The following is a 26,372-nucleotide window of genomic DNA, read 5'->3' as shown; positions in this document are numbered from 1 at the left end:
TATGATATAATATACCTTAGTATATAACAGCTCATATAATCCTCACGATAGCCTTACCAGGTCAGTATGATTTACATGTCAGGAAACTGAGGCTCCAAGAAGTTACTGACTTGCCTGGGGCTCACAGGGCCAGGAAGCAAAGAACCAGAGTCGAATCCCCCACCCCATGCTAGCCACTTGGCAGGGGGCTCAAAAGAAGTAACTGACATGACCCTTCCTGCAGGCCATGCATAACAGCTAGAGAGTCACTTTACACATTCTGGAAGACAGAACTACTACCTACAAAATGCATGTTCTGAAATTCTGTTTAACACGATCTGGAGCAATGCAAACAAGGCAAAGTTCTCCCACTCTTAGCTGTGCCTACAAATCCCAGGAGTTGGGGGGAAGGTGAAGCTGGGTTCCCAGCAGCATCAGAGACCTCCCCACAGGCTCACTTCCTTAGGAGATGCTGCAGTGAAGAGGCGCTTGCACTCCCCTCTAAAATGTAGGCCCCACAGAAGAAAGTCAGGGTCACCTCAACATGCTCTGGCCACCTGGGAGAAGGAGTTCACTCTGGTTGGGTGAAGAAGGGCTTCCCGAGGAGCCGACACCCGGAGCTGAGCCAAAGGGACAGCCAAGACAAAGAGCCAGGGCATGTGGGGCCCAGCAGGGGCCCAGCTCAGCCAAATCTAGGGAGAGTAGAGGACAAGTGGCCGCCATGGCCAACTGCCAGCCGGGAGCCTCGGCATCTGTCAGCGAGCACCAGCCAACTTTCAAATGCACAGGGAGGGAGAAGGGGGCGCTCTCAGATTCTGCCCAAAGGGACCAATCGCACCTGGCCCTGTGCTGATGAACACTGATGAGGAGGACCCTGAGGACCAGGGGCGCTGGACAGAAATCCCTCCTCATGCAAGGGGCTCAGCAGGCCTCCAGGCAGCCGAACACCTCCTCTCCTTTGATTCCCACCTTAACCCAGTCTGCTGGCTGCTGCAGGGCAGCCTCACCTACCTTCACAGCTGAGGACGAGGGGGTCATGGCACAGAAGCGGAAGGCAGGCAGGCCAGCACGCACCCCAGGTGGCCAATTCCCCCAACAAGTTTCCAGCCAACACTGCCTGCCCCCACCTCACCTCCAAGGAGCAGCCAGCCAAGGTTCTGAAGCAGGCCCAGCCACAGGGCTCCCGCCATCTGCTTCAGAACCTGCGATACCAGCCTCCTTCAAACACACTGAAGCCACCTCCCGCCTTCTGTCGCCTCGCTGGGGCTGACTGGGCAATATCTGCCTGTAGCCCCTCGGCTAGGGACCCCCGAGGCAGGGAGATCTCCCGTCTGCCCTTATTTTGAGAAGAAACCCTAAGAGAACAAGGCTAAGTTAAGGAACGTTTGCCACCCACCCCTCTTCTTTCTGGGTTGATTCCGTCTGGGAGGACTTTGTTCACCAAGCATGTAACAGGCATGAGTACCCTGAGATGGCGTCCAGCCCAGAGAGGATGTCGGACACCTGACAAACACCATCCTTGAATCTCATGGCCCTCTGCAGCCTCCTGGGCCTCACTTCCAAGAAAACACTCCACGACTGTTCAGTGGCTTAAGTGTTAACCCAACAGCCTATTTCCTGCATAGAGTTTTTCCTGCATAGAGTTTTTAAATCTCCAACTGCTTCCTCATTTCCCAACAACTTTCCCCCACAGAGTGGAAAAAGGCCAGCGGCTCCCACGCAGCAAGGAAATGGCCATGGGGCCCAACAGAGGTGCTAATTGGCCACAGCTGGGCCTGGGACCCGCAGGACTGAGGTGCAGACACCTGCGGCAGGTGCTCCCGGGCCTCTCCCAGCCAGGAAAGCAGATGTTTAAGATGGCGCACCTGCAGCTGTGGCTTGTGCTGTCTTAAAGCCATGGCCGCATTAGCAGCCCCCCCTGCAGGGAGGCCAGGAAAGCAGATGTTTAAGATGGCGCACCTGCAGCTGTGGCTTGTGCTGTCTTAAAGCCATGGCCGCATTAGCAGCCCCCCCTGCAGGGAGGCCCTGAAAGAAATATCAAGGCAGCTCTGGGCCTGGTGCCGGGAAGTAGGAAACGGCCTGCAGGGCCTGCTCAGCAGGATGACGGCGAGGGAGGCCGCTGGAAACCTGCTCTGAGCAGGCCTCTGCAGAAGCAGGCAGCAGGGACAAGCAGAAAGACACGGGAGAACAGCGCCACCCCGGCCTGGCACTGGGGACCCCCACCAATGCTGGCACTGCCGCCTTGGAGCCCTGAGACTAGGGACACATCACCATGAGTCCCGGTGTTCTCGTCTGTAAAATAATGACAGCCTCAGAGGCTGGGGCTGAAAAATAAGTAAACTTAAATGGGGATGTGGGAGAGCACGCCTGTGAACTGAAAACCCTGCAAAAATATAATTACAATGTCAGGAGGATCGCCTGAGCCCAGCGGGCCAAGGCTGCAAGGAGCTATGATGGCACCAGTGTACTCCAGTCTGGGCAACAGAGCAAGACCCTCTCTCTAAAACAAAAAAACAACTAAAACAGCAACCCAGCTGCGCGCAGTGGCTCACGCCTATAATCCCAACACTTTGGGAGGTTGAGGCGGGTGGATCACTTGAGGTCAGGAGTTCGACACCAGCCTGGCCAACATGATGAAACCCTGTCTTTACTACAAAAAAAAAAAAAAAAATAGCTGGGCATGGTGGCACAGGCCTGTAATCCCAGCTACTCAGGAGGCTGAGGCAAGAGAGTCACTTGAACCTGAGAGGTGGAGGTTGCAGTGAGCCGAGATCATGCCACTGCACTCCAGCTTGGGCGACAGAGCGAGACTGTCTCAGAAAAAACCACAAAACCCAGCAACCCCAACATCGCAAACAAAATGTAAAAACCATCAACCCCACCCCCAAAACAAAGCAAAGCAAACACCCCCTCCCCCAGCAGATATTCACTAAGCACCAGCCAAGATGATCCAAGAACTCCAAAGGTCTGCTAGAACCAACACGGAAGGACCAGGGGTGGTTTCCCATCATTTGCATTTCCCCAAAACATAGGCTGAAAACCAGCTGGCAAATCAGGAATCCTCAAAATTAACGCAGCAACTTTTGAGAAGTGCTAAATGGCCACAATATACTCACAGCTGTGCAACGGCTATCCCCAAAGTGAGGAAACTGAGGCAAAAGGGGAAGGGACTGTCTCCCAAGGTCACAAAACTGGTAGTTCTGGCTGAACCCCAGTTTTTGCTCACCAGGTCGCCTGGCCCCAGACCTGACTCCAGAGAGCTCCGCCCCCTTCCTTGAGAAATGAAATCACTGTTAGCCTGACCTAAGGAAGAATTCCCAAATAACAGACCACTTACACAGTAGAGCTGTTGTCATGGTAACCACAGCCTTAACAACTTTGGCATTTCCACAACCTCTGATTGATCCGGTTCTCAAAACTGACATGACAATGAAACAGTATTTGCATTTAATTTATTTTAATTGGCTTTTACATAAGGAAATGCCTAGGTTTTATCCTTAATAACAACAGGATGAGTGAGTTCTTGATAGTGGTACCCTGGAAAACAGCAAGATGAAAGCCAATCATTTTAAATTCTCATTAACTGGACAAATTCTTAACTGACTTTCTTGAAGTACATTTTACTTAATTCTCCTTTTTCTGAAATGACAAGAGCTTTTGCATGGTGAAGTACATCCTTCAGACTATGTTCTTGTGCCACATTTAAAAATAATGGCTAGAAAAATGAGATGTTCCAGATGTTTCCATGAAGTAGCCAGTGGAAGTATATATGGAAGTTCCGACAGGACGCGGATTTTTGTTGTTGTTGTTGTTGTTGTTGTTGTTGTTGTTGTTGAGATGTCTCCCCAGTGCCTGGAAGAATCCCTGGCATACAGTAGGCACTCCATAAATATTTGTGGAATGAATGGATGTGAGCTAATTCTTATTACCTGAGGTCATGCCTATAAAGTAGTAGGACAGTGCTGGTCATTTGAGATTTCATTATTTTCATTAGAGTGAGGCGTGGTTGGTGCTCAACTAAGGTAGTACACCACTGGGCTGTGAGAGATGGGGCCGGCTGCAGGGTAAGGGGTACAGGTTGGGGAGCCTCATCTGGGGCTGACACCTGTAACTGCCTCAGCCGCCCACCGCCTTCAGCAATCCCACTAACGTGTGCCCACTGCCAGGGCCTGGGGTGCAGGCCTGGGGCCAGACCCGGCGTGAAACAAAGCTGAATGGGAATGTGTTTGGTCCCTGCTAGCCAGGGCACTCTGTCTACTGGAAAGAAAGACTTTTTTACGCCATTCCCTCTGAAAGGTGCTCTAACACTGAAGTTAGGGTACAAAGTGCACAGGGGACAACAAAAAAGGGGAGCAGCTGGCTTGAGAGGCTGGACGGGAACTTGCAAGCAAGGGTTGAGAGCATGGAGCACCGTGACCCCATGCATACACGTTGGGACTCCATGGGGAACGCGTCTGGGGAGCAGGAAAAGCCAGGTCAGGGAGTTGTGCTGGAAACACATCATGAGGCGGCCAGTGGTGGAGGCTGCAGCACAGTCATGGTGGACCTCAGGGTCAGCCTGGGATATCTGAATCCTGATGCCCAACTGAGAGACCAGCTTAACACGACGGAGGCACAGGGAAGCAGAAGAGGCCAGTGTGTCTCCCAGGCTTGCCTGCTGTCTGAGCAGCCAGGACTCTATCTGGGGGACTTGGGGACAATGTTGGACATTCCATCAATGAGGAATGCATTTGGCTGCAAACAACATAAAACCTGACAAGTGGTGGCTTAGGTAAGAGTGGCTTAGATAAGAAAGGGTCTTTTTTGTGTCACAGAACAAAGTTCCAGGTGCAGGAGATCCAAGATTCAGGCGGTAGCTCAAGAATGCCATCAAGGTCCCAGTCTTTTTCTGCTCTGCTGTCTTTAGCACATGGATTTCAACCTCACGGCCACAGAACAGCTGCCCTATCTCCAGGAATCACATCTGCTTTCCAGGCAGGAAGAAGATGCATGGGCCAAAAATCTCCTGTCTTGGGACTTTGACTCTTTATTCGGAAAGGGAGCCTCTCCCAGTAGGCTGCCCCCCAGCCAGAAAGGGCCAGTGAGGCCTAAACTCACTTGGCCCCCCTGGTTGGGAGAGCAGCTGGTGAAGTCAAGCCTTTCATTTTCCAGCCTCTTGGTGGAGGCAACCTTGCACTTGCTGTTCCCTTGCACCCGTGGTCCTCCTGGGGTTTTCATGTGGCTTCTGCCCTTATTTTCTTCAAGTCTTTGCTCAGATGTCACCTTCTCATGAGGCCTTCTCTGACCACCCTATTTAAAACTGTGACTGGGCACAGTGGTTCATGCCTCTAATCCCAGCACTTTATAAGGCTAAGGTGGGAGGATCACTTGAGCCCAGGAGTTCAAGACCAATTTGGGCATTCTAGTGAGAACCCATCTCTACTAAACGTTTAAAAATTATCCAGAAATGATGGGGTATGCCTGTAGTCCCAGCAACTCGAGAGGCTGAGGCAGGAGGAACATGTAATCCCTAGAGTTGCAGGACACAGTGAGCTATGATTGTGCCACTGCACTTCAGCCTGGGCAACAGAGCAAGACCTTGTCTCTAAAAAAATAAATAAAATTGCGTCTCTCTGTTTGCCTAAGAGAAATGAAAACATATGTCCACAAAAAGACTTGTACACTTGTACAAAAAAATTTGTTCCTCACAGCATTGTTCAGAACAGCCAAAAGTGAAAACAGTCCAAATGCTCATCAACAGATGAATGGGTAAACAAAATGTGGTCTATCCATACACTGGAATATTATTCGGCCATCTAAAGGCATGCAGTACGGATACACATGCAGCATCAGCAGTGCATGAAAACACTGTGCTTGGTAAAGGAAGCCAGATGCAAAAGGCCTCATATTGCATGATTTCCTTGATACAAAATGTCCAGAAGTGGCAAATCCAGAGACACCAAAAGTAAATTATTAGTTTCCAGGACCTAGGGCACGAGGAGATTGAGGAGTGACTGCTAATGGCTATGAGATTTTCTTCTGGGGTGATGAAAATGATCTGAAATTAGAAGCTACTGGTGCTCAACTTTGCCAGTATTCTAAAAGCAACTGAATTGTACATTTTTAAATGGTGACTTTCATGGTATATGGTACGTAAATTATATTTTATTAAAACAACAACAACAACACTTTCCCCTGGAAAAAAAAGAAAACATTGCATCTCTCACTGATATAGCTTAGATGTCTCACCCACATCTCATGTTGAATTGTAATCTCCAGTGTTGGGGGTGAGGCCCGGTGGGAGACGATTGGATCACATAGGTGGATTTCTCATGAATGGTTTCACACCATCCCCTTGGTTCTGTCCTCGAGAAAGTGAGTTCTCACAAGATCTGATTGTTTAAAAGTGTGTGGCACCTCGCATTTTTCTCTCTCTTGCTTCTGCTTTCTCCATGTGACGTGCCTTCTCCCCCATCACCTTCCGCCACTATTGTAGCTTCTCAAGACCACCCTAGAAGCTGAGCAGATGCCAGCATCATGCTTCCTGTACAGCCTGAAAAACCGTGAGACAATTAAACCTCTTTTCTTTATAAATCACCCCATCTCAGGTATTTCTTTATAACAATGCGAGAATGGCCTAATACACTCACCCTCCTCCATACAATACCCTCACCCTCTTCACTAATTTATTGTTTTCCACAGTCTCATCACCTTCTAAGTATTACTATATTATACAACATAATCTACTTATTTAGTTTACTGTTGTTGCTCCCAGCTAGAAACAGAAGCCCTGAGAGGGTAGGTCTTCTGCCTAGATCATTCTCTTAGCACAGAGACTGGCACATGCAGTAGGTACTATGTGAATGAATGAGTGAGTGAATGAATGAATGAATGAATGGGAGCTCCATCAAGGGGCCAGGTGGAGCCCACTGATATGAGAGCACCTTTCCCTCCCCAGGGATTCTCTATCCAGGCCCACTCTCCACTTAAATAGAGGCTCCCAAACACAGGGTCCCTGTCCGTTCTTGCACTGCTATAAAGAACTACCTGAGACTGGATAATTTATAAGGAAAAGAGGTTTAATTGGCTTATGGTTCCACAGGCTGCACAGGAAGCATGGCTAGGGAGAGCTTGGGAAACTTACAATCACGGCAGAAGGGACAGCAGGCATGTCCTACCTGGCTGGAGCAGAAGGGAGAGCAGGGGGAGGTGCTTCACACTTTCAAACAACCAGATCTCGTGAGAACTCACTCACTATCATGAGAACAGCAAAGGGGAACTCTGTCCCCCATGATCCACTCACTGCCCACCAGGCTCCTCCTCCAACACTAGAGATTACAATGCGACATGAGATTTGGGTGGGGACGCAAATCCAAACCATATCAGTCCATGTCCGTGGGAAGGCCCCAACCAAGTGGAAGATAAGACTCACGTCTAGGAAGTGATAGGCCAGGACTGATGCCCTGCAGACAGCCAGGCCATAGGAGCCCAGGCATCAGTGACCCAGCAGTGCCTCCGCAGGCTGCCTGAGCTAGCCCAGGAAGCTTCTTGGAGGACGCAGCCCCAAGCAAGACTGGGAGCTGCAAGGGGGACTCAGGGGGCTGCAGGAGCAAGAGGGCCTCCCAGGCAGGCGGGTTGGCAGGAAGCAAATACTCCTCTCCTCAAATGATGGCACCAAGAAGAAGATGAACATTGCCTTTCTCCCTTAATTCAAGACCCAGACCTGCGGCAGGGAGTCAGTCCCCAGCAGCCCAGGACCTGCTCCATTTAGCAAGGCATACGTCGGGTGGGAAACAAATCCGTGAGGATTTCAGACCTTCTACTTGGATCATTCTCTTAGCACAGAGACTGGCACATAGTAGACACTATGTGAATGAATGAGTGAGTGAATGAATGAATGGGAGATTCTCCAAGGGGCCAGGTGGAACCCACTGATGTGAGAGCACTTTTCCCTACCCAGGGATTCTCTCTGCAGGCCTGGTCTCTGCTTAAACAGAGGCTCCCAAACACAGGGTCCCTGTATTAGTCTGCCCACCCCACCCCACCTGCCCTTCAGCCCATCATCCCCTGAAAAGGTGATCACACAACTGGCTGCTTGAGCAGAGCTGCTTGGTAAATCGATGCTCTGATTTGAGCCACGCCTGGCTGTCTGTGCTTGAACAAGCATTTTTCATCTGAGAGTCCAGCTCCCAGGCTGCCCGGTACATAACAGCAAATTACTCCCCTGCCTGGCAGACAAAAAGACGGAGGAGGCTGCATGCTCCCACAGGCACGGGGGCTTGCTGCAAACATGGTCCCATTTCCCCTGCAAGGCTCCAGGCCTCTCCTGTAGGCTGACATCTTGCAGAGGGAAAATGAAAAATACAGGTTGACTCCAAACTGGGGGATGGAAAAGTGCAGAAGGCTCAGAACTCAAATTTCCACTAAGGGAAGCCCCAGGAACCCATCAAGGAAACCTGCAGTTTCAGACCCTCCCGTGCCAGGGCAGCAGGAAGTGAATATGGGAAGACTGATGATGAGGACGACAATGATGTTGATGACGGTCCTTGCACTGATACAGCACTTTAGAGTTTAGAAGAGGGCTAATGGCAACTATTACAAGCAGCCTGCGAAAGGCAGGCTGTGGGATTCCCATTTCACAGATGAGGATATAGACGCTACAAGGCCGTGTCCACAAAAGCATGGCAGTGGTCCCAGCAGACCCAAGGGCCGGCATGGAGAAGGCACGGGTGGGTGCTGTTCAAGCTTCAGGGAGGGTAGCAGGACAGGAACAGACTCCATAGAGAGGCATTTATTTTCCTTTAAAAAGGATGGTCTATTCACTACCCATTACACTGTAAGGGAGTGGGTCAGTCTCAAGACAGCAGCTCTTGGCTGCCCTTACCCTCCCAAATGGAGTTGCAAGCACCTCCTCTCAAGTCTCTAAGCCCACGGCACTTGGGGCCTGAGGTTTGTTTTCTCATTCAGATCACAGCATCCTTTGCCACTAGAAAACCAAGACCACCCGGCCAATCACCGACTGCATATGGAGGCTGGGGTCTGTCACTTTCTCCACATCACCAATGTCCAGTGCTATCACTAACTCTACCCACACCCATGCGCAGCCTTATCAGGCCTGTCACAAGGCCAGTTGAGGACCCCATCAGTTAACAAGCATGGGCAAAACAGGCTGTCCAGCACCGGGACTGCAGTAGACCCTTGCTGACCACAAACCCACCGAAGGGAGAAAAAGAGTGGCCGCCTTTTGCTCCTGAAATAACTGCGAAGACATAACTTCTGCAGGTATGAGCTAGGGTTGGGGAGTCTGGGGCAGGCGTGGGGGAGTAGAACCCACCTGGGGCCTACAATGGCTGCCATTGTGGGACACTCTATTTCAGTGAGTTCGAGGATGCGGGTGCTGAACTAGATGGAAGGAGAAAGATTTGTCAATATTTGACAAGTCCTAGGAAGTGCAAAGAGCTTTTTACAGCCAACCACCAGTGACTGCCTTTAGAAATGAGGAGAGACCCAAGAATATGCATAAATAGGATTTTTTTCATGTATGAAATTATCAGAAGCAGACTGATAAAGCACTGCTCTCCATTCTGAAAAACTGCCTCTGAATAATAACGCATCAAACAAAACAGGCGATGTTATCGTCCATCCAGCGAGGCATATGCCCACTTGTCCCATGGGGACAACAAGAGAGGTTCCAGGCCCCGAGGTTTAACTGTGGCTGACGGTGAATGCAAGCCAGGAACGGGTCAGCCCAGGGCCCCCTCGTGGGCTTCACGTGGTCTAGGATCACAACCCTAACGCAAGCTCCGCCAGGGCAGGGCCTCCAATGGTCTTGCTCTATATTGCATCCCCAGTGACCAGGCCAGGATTTGGCAAACCGTATATAATAATTGTTGAGGCCGAGCACGGTGGTTCACACCTGTAATCCCAGCACTTTGGGAAGCCAAGGCGGGCGGATCACCTGAGGTCAGGAGTTCGAGACCAGCTTGGCCAAACTGGTGAAACCCCGTCTCTACTAAAAATACAAAAATTAGCCGGGCGTGGTGGTGCGTCCCTGTACTCCCAGCTACTCAGGAGGTTGAGGCAGGAGAATTGCTCGAACTCGGGAGGTGGAGGATGCAGTGAGCTGAGATCACACCACTGCACTCTAGCCTGGGAGGCAGACTGAGACCCTGTCTCAAAAAAAAAAAAAAAAAAAAAAAAAAGTTGAATTATTTTAAGGGGTAATCATCATCCACCCCAAAGCAGGCATCTTTAGCTTTAAGAGATTTTGTTGGGGAAGCTGTTGTTGCTATTTTGGACAGGGGGTCTTGATGCATGGAAGTGTTTCTGATAGGAAAAGGTAGGGTTATATAGGATTCATAATTAAGCAAAACAAAACCAAGGACAAAATTATGTCAGAAATCGCACTGTAAGTCAAGAAAAATATCTGATCTGTGTTTAGAAAAACTTAATTCACACACACACTATTGCAGAAATATCACATAAAGTGAGCTGATTTCTTTTCCAGGACAACTGGGATAGATACCCAGGAAACCGCAGGGACACACCTGGTCTCCATAGCAACCTACCTGTCTCCAGTGATAGGCGAGCAGGCTTCCTGCCTCTGTGTTAAATCTTGTAATAACCCGAGGGCCCAGAGTTTAAAAAGAGCAATTTCTGAACGCTGAAGCCATACTAATTTTTTTTAATGTGGTATCATAGGTAAAGATCCTGAAATTATTTACCAGACATGATAGAATTTTGTTGCAAATTACATTTTCTTGTCCAGATCATAAATATGAACAGTAGACTACAAAGATGGGATTCTTTCAATATCTAATCCAAGAAACAGCAAGCAGCTACTGAGTGAGTAGCAAAGGCAACCCCTGGTTTCTCGGATTTTACAGTGATGTGATTTGCCTGGGGAGGCAGCCTGGCCCCAGCATCCCTCTCCTTTGTTCACCCTGAAATTAATCTTTCATATTAGCCAATTTTTCTGATGGCTGGCCTCATCTTCATAACTTTCCACTACTGACTCAATATCCGGGACTCAGACAGATTAAACCTCTGAAAAGCAATGGGGAGTAACGGCCTAAGAAGCCTTTGGAGTGAAGCCATTGGAAGTCAGGAATGGCCCTCACAAGGGCTGAGGTGGCCCTGCTTACCTGCCAGCAAAGAAATATGGTCAACCCAGCGTCAACAGTCTGAGTCACAGAGAGAGAAAGAAGAATCACCGCCAGGAGTCTTCCAATTAACAGGGGCTGGAGACCAGCAGGCCCATTCTCTGGGGGTCATGAAGAATGGGCAGGGAAAGGGAGCAGAAAAAGTTATTTTCAAAAAGGGAGCTGAAACATCAGAATGACAGACAAATAGTAAGGAGATTATTCCTGGAAAAGCAAGGGCCGCAAAGAGCGACAGCAGGGTCTGGTGGTACCAGGACATCAAACCACTTCATTAAAACACCCAAGGTTCAAACAGCAAGTGCCGAGATGGCTCCTTCCAGGTCAACAAACGAAGTGAACGCCCAAGTTCAAGAACACAAAAAAGAAAAACCATGTTCTAGATAATAAACAAACTCTACACTATGCCACACTGAAATGGTGAATTTCCTGGAAGACTCTGGATGTTTTGTTGTTTGTTTTTTTTTTTGTTTTTTTTTTTTGAGAGCAAATCTCACTCTGTTGCCCAGGCTGGAGTGCAGTGGCCCGATCTCAGGTCACTGCAACCTCCACCGCCTGGGTTCAAGCAATTCTCGTGTGTCAGCCTCCCGAGTAGCTGGGACTATAGGCGTGAGCCACCATGCCCAGCTAATATTTGTATTTTTAGTAGAGATGGGGTTTCACCATGTTGGCCAGGCTGGTCTCGACATCCCGACCTTAGGTGATCTGCCTGCCTCAGTCTCCCAAAGTGCTGGGATTATAGGCGTGAGCCACCTCACATGGACTGAATGTTTTTCTTTATGTCCTAGGTAACAGATTTGCTCAGTATTGAATTTCAATGCAGCGAACAAATTTTAATAAGGGATTATGATACATTTCCATTAATTTAAATAATCACAAGTATGGAAATTATGGATTCCAGCCAGTCTGACCATAACAAGAAAGTCTGCTATGCAAATTAAGAGGGTAAACAAAGGCTGGGTATTTGGAGTTCCTCCTGGAGCCTTTTTTCTGTCTAATTGCAAAAATAATAAATGCCCACTGGTGAAAATTTAGAATGTGGCAAAACATGAAAAAGCAAGAAAGACCATGATCCCATGGAATACAACCACTGTTAACATTTGGATATATTTCCTTCCCATCTATTTTCTCTGACTTTCTTCCCCCTCCAAACATAAATGAAATGAAACTCTGTGCATAATTCTTTATCTTGCTTCCCAGCCCCACATTTGGGAGAAATGTTTAAACAGCTGATTTTCAGTCTCTTTATACCTACTATCTACCACCTACTATCCTAGTCTAATCTATCTAATATCTACTATCCTCCTACCGCCAATGTGCTAATTTCAAATAATTCTTTTTTTTTTTTTTTTCTTTTTTTTTTTTGAGACAGAGTCTTGCTCTGTCACCCAGGCTGGAGTGCAGTGGCTGGATCTCCGCTCACTGCAAGCTCCGCCTCCCGGGTTTACGCCATTCTCCTGCCTCAGCCTCCCGAGTAGCTGGGACTACAGGCGCCCACCACCTCGCCCGGCTAGTTTTTTGTATTTTTTAGTAGAGACGGGGTTTCACCGGGTTAGCCAGGATGGTCTCGATCTCCTGACCTTGTGATCCGCCCGTCTCGGCCTCCCAAAGTGCTGGGATTACAGGCTTGAGCCACCGCGCCCGGCCTCAAATAATTCTTAGCAATTCGTTTAAAAAAAACAATTTGAAGCAAAATCTGGTCAGTAGTTTACATTACTACATATACTTTTGTCTGAAAATAATACAATTACTTGTTTCTATAATACTCCCTACTTCTGACTTTCCTCTAATTCACAATTAGTTAAGAAGTTTGGGTGACCAGTTTCTTATGTAATCAGTACTATCACCTCCTGAGAAGAACATAAAGACATCATAATGAGCAAAGCAACAACTCTGGCAGTGGTTTTTCTTGCTAGAGCATCCTCTTAAGGGAACAGTAAACAGCTTCTAAATAAGGCACCCGATCTACAGCCTAAGAACCTAGCTGACTGCCAACCTTCTTCAATGCTCCCACAGTGAATATCCCACTGTGGTCACTCACCTCTGTGTCTGTCTCCCACTTACGCCATGAGTCCCTTAATCTCAGCCTCCTTAATATAGGAAGTTAACAGGAAAGGTTGAATGGTGAGCTGGGTGCATGAAACCAACCCACAGAGCTCACCTCCCTAACTTCCAACCTTAATATCTTCCTGTCACCCCCCGCAGCCCCACACCAATCTCTCCTAATCTGTGCTCCACAAACGCGTTCCTCAATGTTATCAGTTTCTTCGGAATCATAATGCTGCCTCTTAAGATGGCAGTTGCTAAGATGCCTGCATATTATAAGAGGTTTCTTTTTTTTTATTTTTTTTTTCCCCTGAGACGGAGTCTTGCTCTGTCACCCAGGCTGGAGTACAGTGGCGCAGATCTCTCAGCTCACTGCAGCCTCTGCCTCCCAGGTTGAAGCAATTCTCCTGCCTCAGCCTCCCGAGTAGCTGGGATTACAGGTGCCTGCCACCACGCCCAGCTAATTTTTATACTTTTAGTAGAGCTGGGGTTTCACCATGTTGGCCAGGCTGGTGTTGAACTCCTGACCTCATAATTTGCCCGCCTCAGCATCCCTAAGTGCTGGAATTACAGGCGTGAGTCACCGAGCCCAGCCCAAGAGGTTTCATTTTTTTGCTGTCAATTTAGCTAGGAAAATTCTCTCTTTGCTCTATGTTGGATGTACCTATAATGCAAGTATGCTTTTTTTTTTTTTTTTTTTTTGACGGAGTCTCGCTCTGTCCCCCAGGCTGGAGTGCAGTGGCGCAATCTTGGCTCACTGCAAGTTTCACCTCCCGGGTTCACGCCATTCTCCTGCCTCAGCTTCCTGAGTAGCTGGGACTATAGATGCCTGCCACCATGCCTGGCTAAATTTTTTTTGTATTTTTAGTAGAGATGGGGTTTCACCGTGTTAGCCAGGATGGTCTCGATCTCCTGACCTCGTGATCCGCCCGCCTCGGCCTCCCAAAGTGCTGGGATTACAGGCATGAGCCACCGCGCCCGGCCTGCAAGTATGCATTTTTAAACATCTTTCCTGAATTGCAGAGCTGACAGAGGATTTAGAGGCTGTTCAACCCTAAGCCCCATTTGTCAAACAAGGGAACTGAGATCTGGAGAGGCAATGTCCCCCATGCCAAGTCAAAGCCAGACATCAGTGATGGGGCGGGAGTCATTCTGCCAACCCTAAAGCCTTGTTGGCTTCCAGACCACTGTCCCACAGTTTTAACAAATGCATAAAACAAACTCTCACCAATTGACGACAAACATAGGAAACACCAGCAGTGCCCTGACCTCGCTACTCAGACCTGCAAAGCCAGCTGTCAGGCAAGGTGTTAAGATTTTTTTTTTTTTTTGAGACGGAGTAGTCTGGCTCTGTTGCCCAGGCTGGAGTGCAGTGGCCGGATCTCAGCTCACTGCAAGCTCCGCCTCCCGGGTTTACGCCATTCTCCTGCTTCAGCCTCCCGAGTAGCTGGGACTACAGGCACCCGCCACCTCGCCTGGCTAGTTTTTTGTATTTTTTAGTAGAGACGGGGTTTCACCGTGTTAGCCAGGATGGTTTCGATCTCCTGACCTCGTGATCCGCCCGTCTCAGCCTCCCAAAGTGCTGGGATTACAGGCTTGAGCCACCGCGCCCGGCTAGGGTTAAGATTTTAATGAAGGCAGCCGCCATCCTACAGTTAAGGAATTGCGGGGTGGTTCAGTCGCAAATCTGGGTAGACATTGTGTTCCAGGCTCTGTGCCAGGAATGCGGGGGTCACCAGGGAGAAATCCACAGGGTCCTACCTAAAGTGGCCTACCACCCTGGGAGAGGTGGACAAGCAGTAAAATCAGGCTCCAGCTAGAATAATTTTTCCTCCCTGGAGGACAAAGGAGAGCTCCACAGAGCAGGTAACACTGGCTTACTCCTGGGCCTGAAGGAATACATGAGATTTTCCCAGAATCTTCTAGATCAGTGATTCTCATGGAGATCCTTTCAGAAGAATCACACTCCACCATCATCCACGTGGGTTCTCTATGCCTATACTCATCCTGTCCTGACTAACCTAATTACCAGACCAACAGTAGAAAACCCCCAAAGAACAGCTAACTCACCAGGAATGCGCCATGTGAAGCATGGCCCAAAGCGGCCCAAAGGTTGAGAAGCACCATGATGTTGGTGACAGTGACGGCGATGGTGGTGATGGTGATGATGATGGGGATAGAGATGACAGTAATGATGGTGATGGTGGTGGTGGTGGTGATGACAATGGTGATAATGACAGCAATGATAGTGATGGTGAATGGTGATGGTGACAGTGATGATGGTGATGGCAGTGGTGGTGATGGTGATGACAGTGATAGTGATGGGGATCGTGATGAGGATGGGAATGACAGTGATAATGGTGGTGGTGGTGATGATGATTGATAGTAATAATGACAACGATGATAGTGATGGTGAATGGTGATGATAGTGGTGATGATGGTGGTGGTGATTGATGGTGATGACGATGATAGTGATGATGGTGATGACAGTGATGACAGTGATGGTGATGGTGATAATGACAGCAATGATGGTGGTGATGGTGATGATGATGGGGATGGGGATGACAGTGATGATGATAATGGTGATGTGATGGAGAAAGGTGATGATGACAGTGATAATGATGGTGATGGTGACGGATATGAGAGTGATGATGATGATAGTGATGATGAATGGTCATAACAGTGATGATGGTGATGGTGATGGTGGTGGTGATGGTGATGGTGATGACAGTGATGGTGATGGTGATGATGACAGTGATGATGATGGTGATGGTGATGATGGTGGTAGTGATGGTGATGATAGTGATGGTGATGGTGATGATGACGGTGATGGTGATGGTGGTGGTGATGACAGTGATGGTGATGGTGATGACGATGGTGATGGTGATGATGGTGGTGGTGATGGTGATGACAGTGATGGTGATGGTGATGACGATGGTGATGGTGATGATGGTGATGACAGTGATGATGATCATGACAATGGTGATGGTGATGATGGTGATGACAGTGATGATGATGGTGATGATGACAGTGATGATGGATGATGAATGATGATGGTGACAGCGATGATGATGGTGGTGATGATGATGGGGATGGGGATGACAGTGATGATGATGATGATGATGATGGGGATGGAGAGTGGTGATGATGACAGTGATAATGATGGTGATGGTGATGGATATGATAGTGATGATGATGGTGATGATGAATGGTGATAACAGTGATGATGGTGATGGTGATGGTGGTGGTGATGGAGAAAGTTGATGATGACAGTGATAATGGATATGATAGTGATAATGATAATGGTGATAATGGTTTTGGGGAGCCACTAACTGGCCCAGCACAAACCACAGGGGGAAGGAGCTATGGGCCACAGTGAGCCCATTACACTGGTTGGGGATCCCTGGCCCCAAAACCTGGAATTCCTTACCTGTGCTCTACATCTTCTCCCCCGACTCCCACCCACACTGTGAAAATAATTCTCAAATGCCTAACCTTTCACCTTACAATGAGCTCTGAGAATAATCCGCCAGGCCATATTATTTTAAGATAAGGTAATAGCAAATCACCAAGAACATACGCTCATAAAAGCAGCAATTCTTTATCCCCGGATGTCTTCAGAAAGAAGAGGGAAAACCAACCTCTAAGAAATAAGAATGAATTGTACCTGCCAACATTATAGCATGAAGGCAAGCAGGGCCTTAGCACCTGCCAGAAGCCTATGTCTACCTTTACTGGCTGGGAAGAAGAAACACAGAGAAGCCACGGCAGCCACATCTCATGTCCCACCCCTGGAGACTAAGCCCCTGCCAGGCATCTAAGCTGCGTCACCAGTATGGGCTCCACACTGCATGACTGAAGAGTTTCTAATAAAGCACACCCCAACCACTGCCGAAAAATTGGGGGGTGGGGGGACAACCAGTTCTGCCACCCACGGCTCTGTCTCAGCCCCTGAAGCTGGGGGCTTTTCTGGACCTCCCACATCCCACACTCATTCTGCCAGGAGTGTCTCCAGCCACACACAGTAAATACGGAAAACTGCATGATGTTGAAAATGATTTTTTTCAACACAGGTGATCGATTTCGAGAGGTTCTCACTTCTCTCCAAAAATTGATTACAGGGCAGTAAATAGAAAAATGGGAGTGAAAGGGAGGAGTGGGGGCTGTCATCAATTCTGCTTTCTGGAAACGTATGTTAAATGCACAGAAAGAAGGCAGAGAGCTGAGCATTTTGCTGCCAGAGAAAAAGAGTGCTGCAGTAGATACACACCGCTGTACAGAACCGCGACTCTGAGAGTATGCCCAGCAGTCCTCCTCGGGCCTGCCAGCACGAACGCTCACAGACCCGATCGGTGCTCTGCACATACTCACAGAGCGAGGGGACCACCAGTTCTGGGCCTCGTTATGCCTGAGGAACAACCTACAGCTCTCTCTATGCAGCCCCCACCACCAAGCTCAGGGTCTCTATAGGTGCATCAGGAACGCTGAGAGATGCTTCTCAGAAGGCATGAGGCTGGGACAATCCAAAATGGCAGCTCTCCAAACCAAGCAGTAACCAGCACTGGCTGCCTTCCGGAAGCCTCCACACACACAGCAATCACAGACTCCAGCATCAAACCCCTTGCTACGACAGCCTGGATCAAAACATGCCTCATAAGCCCGAATTTGAAAAGGAATTCTGTACTCAGTGGCAGAGGAGGCACTAGATCCAAGAATGTTTAAAGAGTTAACGGCAACCACCACCACTTATTTCACACGTGACCAGCCAGACTCACCTGGCTACTCACATCTGCATTCCCGTCTATGTCTGAGCTGCGCCTAGAACCTCTTTCTGCACATGAGCAAACAGACTCAGAGAACATCACCAGCCAATAAACAACAGAGCAAAGACTACAATTCAAACCTCAGTGTCCCCGATCTTTCCCCCAAGGTATTTTGCAAATGAGGGTCTAATACCCTGATCCAAGAATGTCTTAGTTCTTTCCACCATAATTTCTTTCACGGTTTCTGTCCACCGTGAGAGTTCTCTACAGCCACAGGAGAGAATGGTCATTTGTGATCTACCTGGCGTACAATGGGTATACAATTTCTGTGTCTTGGTTTGTGCATCTGTCAAATGGCATCTCATCCTCTGCTCTCTTCCTCAGAGAATGAAAATGATCCAAGGAGAGAAATGCATCAGAAATGCATTCAAAAAACTGAAATGCACCAAGCCACCCAAGTCCACAGTACCACTGCATTCAACACCCTCCCCCAGCCCCTTCTATTTGCCAGGAGACCTCTCCGCACACGCACATTGCTTGAACCGTCTCTACCTGTTCGATTGTGGACTGGGCAGGTACTGGAGCAACACAGTGTGAGCACGTGTCACACAGCACTCATGCCCTAGAAGGGGCTTCCATGGCTTAGGAAGGGATGACAAGACTCGTACAGGAAAATCTGAACACCAGCTCAGGCAAGGCCATAAAAGGGCATATCATTACTACCAAAACAAGGGCAGAAGAGAAAGTGACCCCGTCTAATTCTTGATGCTTCCACTGTCTGCTGATGCCCTTGGGCTACTTATTTGCTCTGGGCCTCCTCAGTTTTTTCATTTAGAAAACTGGCTTGGACTGGGCACAGTGGTTCACACCTATAATTCCAGCACTTTGAGAGACCAAGGCTGGAGGATCATTTGAGCCCAGGAGCTCAAGACCAGTGTGGGCAACATAGTAAGACCTCATCTCCACAAAAAATTAAAAAATCAGCCAGGCATGGTGGTGTGTACTTGTAGTCCTAGCTACTCAGGAGACTGTGGCAGGGGGATTGCTTGGGCCCAGGAGTTCAAGGCTGCAGTGAGCTAGGATCACACCACTGTACTCCAGCCTGGGCAATAGAGCAAGACTCTATCTCAAAAAAATAAAAATTGTTAAGAAGCACAATATTGCCCAGGCTCAAATCCCTGCTTTCAAGCAATCCTCCCACCTCAGCACCCCCAAGTAACTGGAACTACAGACAAGAGTCACCGTGCCTGGCTTAGAAAATAGGGTTTTGTTTTTTTGTTTTCTTTGTTTTTGTTTTGCCATTTGCCTCAAAAGTTCTTGATGAAACAAGTTAATGTATGTATGTAGCAGGGCTCACATCACCTGACACATCAATACATGCCCTGTATTTTTAATCCCAACACTCTGCTAGATACTCAGGAGTTATACAAAAGAAATATGAGGAACACAACTTCAGCTGGTCCAGCCAACACACCTTGGGTATTCTATAGGTGCCAGTGCTGTGCCAGGTGCAGGCATGAGAGGCCAGTTGAGAGCTCACCATCTCGCAGGTGGATGGTCAAGCACCCAGCTCACTTCACTGATGCTGGGGGAAAGATCGATTCTAACTGGAAGACTCCAGAAAGGCCTGAATGAAGCGGCCCTTGGCCCGAACCTATAAAAACACAGGTAGAAAGAAAAGGCAAATCTAGAGACAGAGAGAAAATTTGTGGGGACTGAGGGCTTGAGGATGGGGACAGGGAATTTCCACAAAAGAGGGATCTTTCTGGGGTGATGCATATGTTCCAAAACTGGATTGTGGTGATGGCTGTGAACTCCATAAATTTACTGAAAATCATTTGAAGTGTACACTTAGAATGGGCACGCTTTATGAGAGATGAATTCTATCTTGGTAAAGGTATTAATTAAAACAAAAATGAGTAGGAGTTTAGCAGATAAGGAAGTCCGGGTGGGAGAGAAGAAAGGCATCAAACAATCCAGCCCCAACTCCAACCCCTCCGCCGCCCCCCCAACTCTCCCAGGTGTCAGCTTACAGGGTGCTTCTCCAGGGTGTCCCCTATACCGGGGTAGGAGCTCCCCTCCGTAGCACTTCAAGCCCCCTGGTCTTATTTGATAGGTCCCCCACATACAACCCCCAGCCCAAGACCTTAAACTCTGCACAGGTAGGGAGGATGCCTGGGTCCAACCTTCTCAGATCCCAGCTTGGCACAAGGCACACAGTAGGTATCAGAAGCACTTACTGTGTAAGAGAATAAACCTTGGCGGGGTTGGGGAGGCAGAAGAGAGTGGGATGATGAAATCTGTGTTTTAAACCGTGAAGTGCTCCCGGCATGGCTGGAGTGAAGGAACTGGAAGCATGCTCTGGGCCAAGGGTAGATAAGGCTCTGGTGTACAGGAAGAGTGGGTATGAGCCCTCAAAGAGGGCTGACCCGATTAGACGGCAAAGTGAAGATGGGGAAAGAGCTCCAAAACTCTCTAGAGATTTCTAGCTTTAACAAATGAGTAGATGAGACGTGTTGACCATAATAGGTAAGAGACACAGCTTCAGCGAGGGAGATGTGTCCTCGGCTCTGCTTTGATGTGCAATAGCTCGGAGCCCACACCCAGTGTTGGGTCTGCAGCTCAGGGGGACAGCTCAGGTGTATATCTGTATCGCCTGCAAATGCACAGATGTGGGCACAGGTGAGTTCAGCCAGTGCACCTGGGCAGGTGGAAGGAACTATCCTCTAGAGATGCACTTAATATCGTGCCTGCCTGAGGGGAGACGTCACTTGCTTAAGGGGACACAGAGCAAGGAAAGATTTAAGCTAGGGCAAGAGAGTACTGAGGCGAAACCTGGGAAGACTTCCGAGAGGAGAACCACGCACCACCCAAAAGCCTTCTTCCTTTTTTCAGGGTCACAGCAAACTTACCCATGCAGTACATATTTAATAATGCTGAGTTTTATTAGCCAAGGGTCAGAGACCCATCCCTTGCTGAAGAAGACTTCTTATCTCATGCCACAGGTGGGACTAAGGCACCTCCACCCCCAGGCTCCTGGCTTCCTGCCAACTTGGGTAGTACCTCAAGTACCAGAAAGGTCCAAAGACCCAGAAAACCCAGCTGCGGGATTAGCAAGTATTCAGGGTGCACTTGCTTATTAAGGTAAAGGCACACAGCCCCAAGAAGTCATCTTTCCTGCCCTGCTGCTGGCAGAGGAGGGTAGCAACAGGAAGAGAGTAGAGGTCTCTGGGAAGGATTTCTCTAGTTAGTCATGCCTCCGATATGAAGCTTTGCCTCTGAGATTCAGTTTTACTTGAAACGACATGGCCAAGGTAGGGCTCTTTAAAGGATTTACTGTGCTTTTTCAGATGATTAAAAAAAAAAAACAAAAAAAAAACTTGAGACTTGCACCCCGTTCATCAGCACCTAAGAAATGTTCCACCTGTCAAACTGTATTGATTACCTGAAGTCATATTACAGTCTGCACCACTGGATTCCAACCATTTTTTATTCTTTGTAGAAAGTGATTTGAAGAAACCTTTTTTCCACAGGGTAACAGGCACCAAAAGAGCCCCTAAGCGCACGCTGCTGTCTCCATAAACAGCCACCCTCTGTCATTCCCAGATTAGAAACTCAATCTAACAGGAAAAGAACAAGAGCTCCATGACATTCACAGATGTGCAGCTTTACCTGAGGACATAAGAATGACATAGAAACCCACTGCTACTATAGGAGAGCAGGGAGCCCCAATGTAGAGCATGATGAAAATCTACACGTGTCTGCTCATCCTAACTCCAAACATGCCTCCCCCACCCCCCAGCACAATGACATCAGGTGCTGACAAATTAGCAGAATACACATAATCCTCCGTCAATCCTGGGCTGGCAACTCATCAATCGAGTACATTATCCCACAATGAACAAGTATGGTTTAGGGCTTGCTGGAATGCAAAATTTTAATACAAACCTAACCCCAATCTACATAAAAATTCAGCTGCCAAGTAGCTTAATCTTCAGTGCCAAATAAACTCTGGGGCCCCCTGTTAGTACCCTGGATTATCACTGGTTCATGAGTGAGGGTGGTACTCTACCACCTAAGAGTAGCAAAAAGGGTCTTAGAACAAGTGTCACCGGGAGACAACTGCTCTGACGCACACTCAGCAGGGCACGCACTGTACCCGCGCTGCAGTCCTTGGAACTGTGCTTGCAGAGCCCTGAAGGTAGGGGGTGTGAGCACCAGCTCTTCAACAGGAGGAAACAGCTCCAGGGTGAAATGGTGCTAGGTGAGTATGCGGCTCCTGGCTGGGGCGCATGCACCAAGGGAAGTCCTGTCCTTGTCCTTCCATAGATGGCACTTCTAATTCTGCACAGCACTGTGGCCAGAAAGGGGATGGAGTGTGTCCACGTTCTAGTAGTTCACTTAGAATCTATCTCTAGGAGGGTCTGCTGGAAAAAAATGGGTCATTGGCTGGAGTTTGGGCAAATCTCTGTTCTTCTGGGGTTTTGACTTGTTCTGGTTTCTCCACAGGTCAAAAGTCCTTCCATTTATTGGATTCCAAAGACAAAGTCTCCCAAATTGTTATCACACATTGACATTTATGTTCCACCTTAAAAACAGCATAAAAGTGGAACGCAGAGGGAGCAGGCAAGGCTAGAACATGGCACTGTGGCACCACATCCCACCACAAGGGAGAGGCAGGGCCCCCGGGCCTTCCCTTTGCCACATTATCCAATAAAACCTCAAGAGCTCAGTAATTACAGACGCTTTCAAAAGTGAAACAGAAATAGATCTAAGGCCAAAACACTGGCTTGCTTGAGACAAAGGGCTGGCTTTAACTAGAAAAAAACGAAAACAAAACAAAACAAAAACCTGGGTTTTGGTCTGTTTTCTGAGCTGAGAAAGCCAGACTGATTTTTTTTAAATATTACTATGGAATCTGATTACGGGGAAAGACTAGGATTCACACCAAAAGCCCTTTTCTCCTGTAGGGCATAAAATCAATTCATGAAACAGAAAACAGGGTGCATTCTAAGTGTGCTCCTGTCACCAAGTCAGGATGAAAAATGAGAAAATGAGCTCATCGCATCCCCCTGGCCTGCCATGGCTGGGATTTCAGGGCTTCAGTCCCGGCCGAGGGAAACCAAAGGAACTGGACCAGGTTCTGCTCCTGGCTCCTAAAAGCCCACAAAGCAGTCCGCCTCTCTGGGAACATCACCAGGTAGCACCTGACACTTGGGATGCGCATCCATACCAAAGGCCGCCCATGCCACCCCCTCCGCAGTCCAATCTCATGCTGGCGCTCCATTTTGATTGCCTCCTGCACTGGCGAGATCTGTGGCTCCCTCGGTTAAAGGCGATTTCTTTTTTTTTTTTTCCAGAGAGAAAGACACCAAGGCGATGAAGGGAAAGAATATCGCTCGCTCTGGCCGAGGGCACCCTGCCCCAAGAGCTGGCCTTGCTGCGTCCGAGCCAGCGCCGAGGCGCCAGGACTCTCCAGAGAGTGACTCGTGGTATGAGCTGGGTGCTCGTTCACTGCAGTTCAATTTCACGAGTAGCAGGTTTCAAAAGTAAACGTTTTAAATTAAGGTGTGGGACTAGGAGGAGGGTTCCCACGTGGGCCCCGGGCATGAGGCTGGCTGCAAGGGAGCAGGGATAGCTGGGGGTTGTCTAATGCCAAGACCCGCAGCTGGACTTGGCGTCCTGGCAAACATCCTCCTCTGGTGGAATTGGAGTCAGCCGGGAGGAAAGAGGTGGCCTTTGGCGGCCAGGATACCCCGGGAGCTCAAGAACTGCGTGTGCAGGAAGCGCCAATTTCACGCGTGGCTCTCGGACTCCACCGGCTGAGCTGCATCCTCCCGGACTAGGCACTTGTTGAACCAAAGGTCTCTCAACTCCGCAGTCGCTGTCTCCTGGCCAGGAGAGGGACCCCCACGCTAGCGCGGTAGCCTGGGGGCTGGGGCAGGGTCCGCGCCGCGCGCGGCGCTCTCGGGCACTCGCGGAGCCGGCGCCGCCCGGGAGGTGCGGCAGGAGGCAGCGCAGCTGGCAGCTAAACTTTCTCGAATGTCGGTGCTTCGCGGTTAAGTTAGGGCCAGGGAGAGGCACAAAACACGCCCGGGGGAAATGCAAGGCCCCATCCACGATAAAGGAAAAAAAAAAAAGATTTTAAACAGGAGACGCTAATCCAATGAACACAGCACCTACTGCGTGCGGGGCATTGACCAAGAGCTGTCTTCAGTGCGTTCTCCTTTCACCTGTCACCACAGCCCCCGAGGGAGGAGCTGTCCTCATTTGAAAAACAAGCAAACCGCGACCAGGGAAGGTGGCGCGTCTGGCCCAGGTCGCAGTGCGGGTCACGGGGAGGCCAAAGCTCTCCTCGTCGCCCCATGGCCCTGGGAGAAACGAGCGAATCGCCTCCGCGTGGGCCCCCACCCTTGGCAGAAGCTTACAGGCGACCCACGTGGGCCGCACGGACCTGTCCCCCTTAGAGGTTGGCCCAGCCTGCCTGCAAGGCCCGCGCTTGCCCCGTCGGATCCCAGCTGTCCTCGAGGCTCCTAAGCTACGCATTGCGCCGAGCAGCCGGGACAGGGGGCTCTGCACGTGGGGCTGGACCGCCCACGCCCACCCCGCCACCCTGCTCTGCGCACAGCTGCTCACACACTACACCCGCCAGGCACTGCTCCCCACCAGCAACTGCCCCAACACACAATTCCACAAACGCAGTCCAAAATGTGCACACCTAAGGCACACACGGATGCCCACGAGTACACGCTATTCGAAAGACTCACAACCGTCCGCCGTCACCCACGACTCCACCGCGCAGAGAAACGCGGGCACCCCCGGACACACACGCGCGCGCACAAACATACACGCAAAGAGCCGGATCGCAGCGCTCGCCGGTGCACACGCCGGGTGCACACGCCCGGTGGATACGCCAGCAGCCCGCAGCCCGCAGCCCGCCTCTTCCCTACCTGCTCCGGCTCAGGACGCGGTTCGCCGGCTTCCCGAGTCCAAGTTCGGCGCCGGCGGCGGCCGCAGCGGGGCCGGGCCGCTGCCCGGGACGAGCGCGCCGAGGCGGGGAGGAGTGACTAGGAGCGCGGGCCTCCGTGCGCCCGCAGCTGCTGCGCCGGCCCTGCGCTCATCGCCGCCCAGAAAGACAAAAGGAAGCCGGCAGCCAGGGAGGGAGCAAGGTGGAGGCGCCCGCCAGTGCGCCCGTCCGCTGCCCGCCGCCGCCGCTGCCCGCCTGCCAGCTCCGGGAAGGAAGGGACGCGAAGGCGGGACCCGGAGGCGGGGGCCGGGGCGGGGCGCGTGGCCGGAGGCGGGCGCTCAAGTTTCCTGCGGCCCCGCCCCCTCCACGCCCCGCCCCCGCCACGCCCCCTGCCGGACCTTCCGCGCCCGGCTCGGCCCTCGCAGCCACTGCCCCTCTTTGCTCCTCGGCCCTCGCGGCCCAACCCAGGCCCTGCCGGGTCCCAGCCCCCAGTGGCTTTCGGGACAGGGGCGGAGCTGGGCACTGGTTCTGTTCCCCTAACCCTTGGCCTCTGGCCTGCGGCTATAGGAGAGGCCGAGAGGCGGCGCCCGGGAGGGGCCAGTCCTGCGCCCGCGCCCCCCGCCCCCACCCCGCAGGAAGTGGCCCGGGCGGCCTAGGAAGGAGAAGAGCGGAGTCGCCTCGGCCCCGCACCCCCAGCCCCAGTCCCAGCCCCGCGTGCAGCTCGCACCCCTTCCCACGCCTGTTCGGGGGAGAGCCCCGAGTCTGGAGTGGGAAACCTGGCTCCGGCTCTGGTTACCTCCAGTGACTCCCCAGGCCGTTTAGGCAACTCCATTGGGCTGCCTCAGCCTCGGTTTCCCCACCTAACCACGGAAGGGAGCAGAGGCGGGCTTCCTGAGCTCCTCCCTTCCAGACATCTGTGGTCTTCGGGCTCCACGCAGGAGAGGCGCCGGACTGGCATCTCCTGCCCAGGGTCGGCGCCTCCTGGCTCTCGGGGAGGGGGGCATCCTCCATCCCCTGCACCGGCCTTAGAGGAACCAGGGACAGAGCACCCCCATCCCCACCAGGAGCTCCGGAAAAACGGCTTCAGAAGAGCAAATATACACACACACACCCACCTCCCGCCCCAAACATCCCCGAAGAAAGGTAACCACAGAAACAGCCAGAAATCTGGAGCTGGGCGATTGTATGAGCCTGAGACAAAACTGTCTTTCCAGCGTCTCTAGGGGAGAGCTCGAATCCCTCCTTCCACTCCTCCTCCATGGAAAACAGAGTGAACTTCTGCTACAGAGGCCGCCAGAGCAACGTGCAAGAGCAGCTTTGAGGGGAGCGGGCGCAGGGCCTTGTAGGGAAGGGGGGCTGAGCCTAGACCCCTCCTTCTTCCTTGGTTCTGAAGGCAGAAAGGCAAAGCTAGACCTGGAGGAAGTTCCCCTCCCCGTGGGCCCTGCAGTGAGGATTACATGAAGGCATGTAGGCGGTGGG

General features: G+C 50.5%; 1 protein-coding gene across 1 annotated transcript in view; it reads right to left on the bottom strand.

Moving 5' to 3' along the window:
- HPCAL1 (hippocalcin like 1) overlaps positions 1 to 25,177 on the bottom strand; it is a 122,647-nt gene extending 97,470 nt beyond the window's left edge. The window contains 1 exon segment of the mRNA XM_010379673.2: positions 24,877 to 25,177. The gene's annotated coding sequence lies outside the window, so the exon portion shown is untranslated.
- Between the last annotated feature and the right edge of the window lie 1,195 nt (positions 25,178 to 26,372).

This window comes from Rhinopithecus roxellana, chromosome 17 (assembly GCF_007565055.1).
Source record: "Rhinopithecus roxellana isolate Shanxi Qingling chromosome 17, ASM756505v1, whole genome shotgun sequence".
In the NCBI taxonomy this organism is placed as follows: Eukaryota; Metazoa; Chordata; class Mammalia; order Primates; family Cercopithecidae; genus Rhinopithecus; species Rhinopithecus roxellana.
Note: the sequence above shows the minus strand (reverse complement) of the source record. Positions and strands in the feature narration are given on the sequence as shown.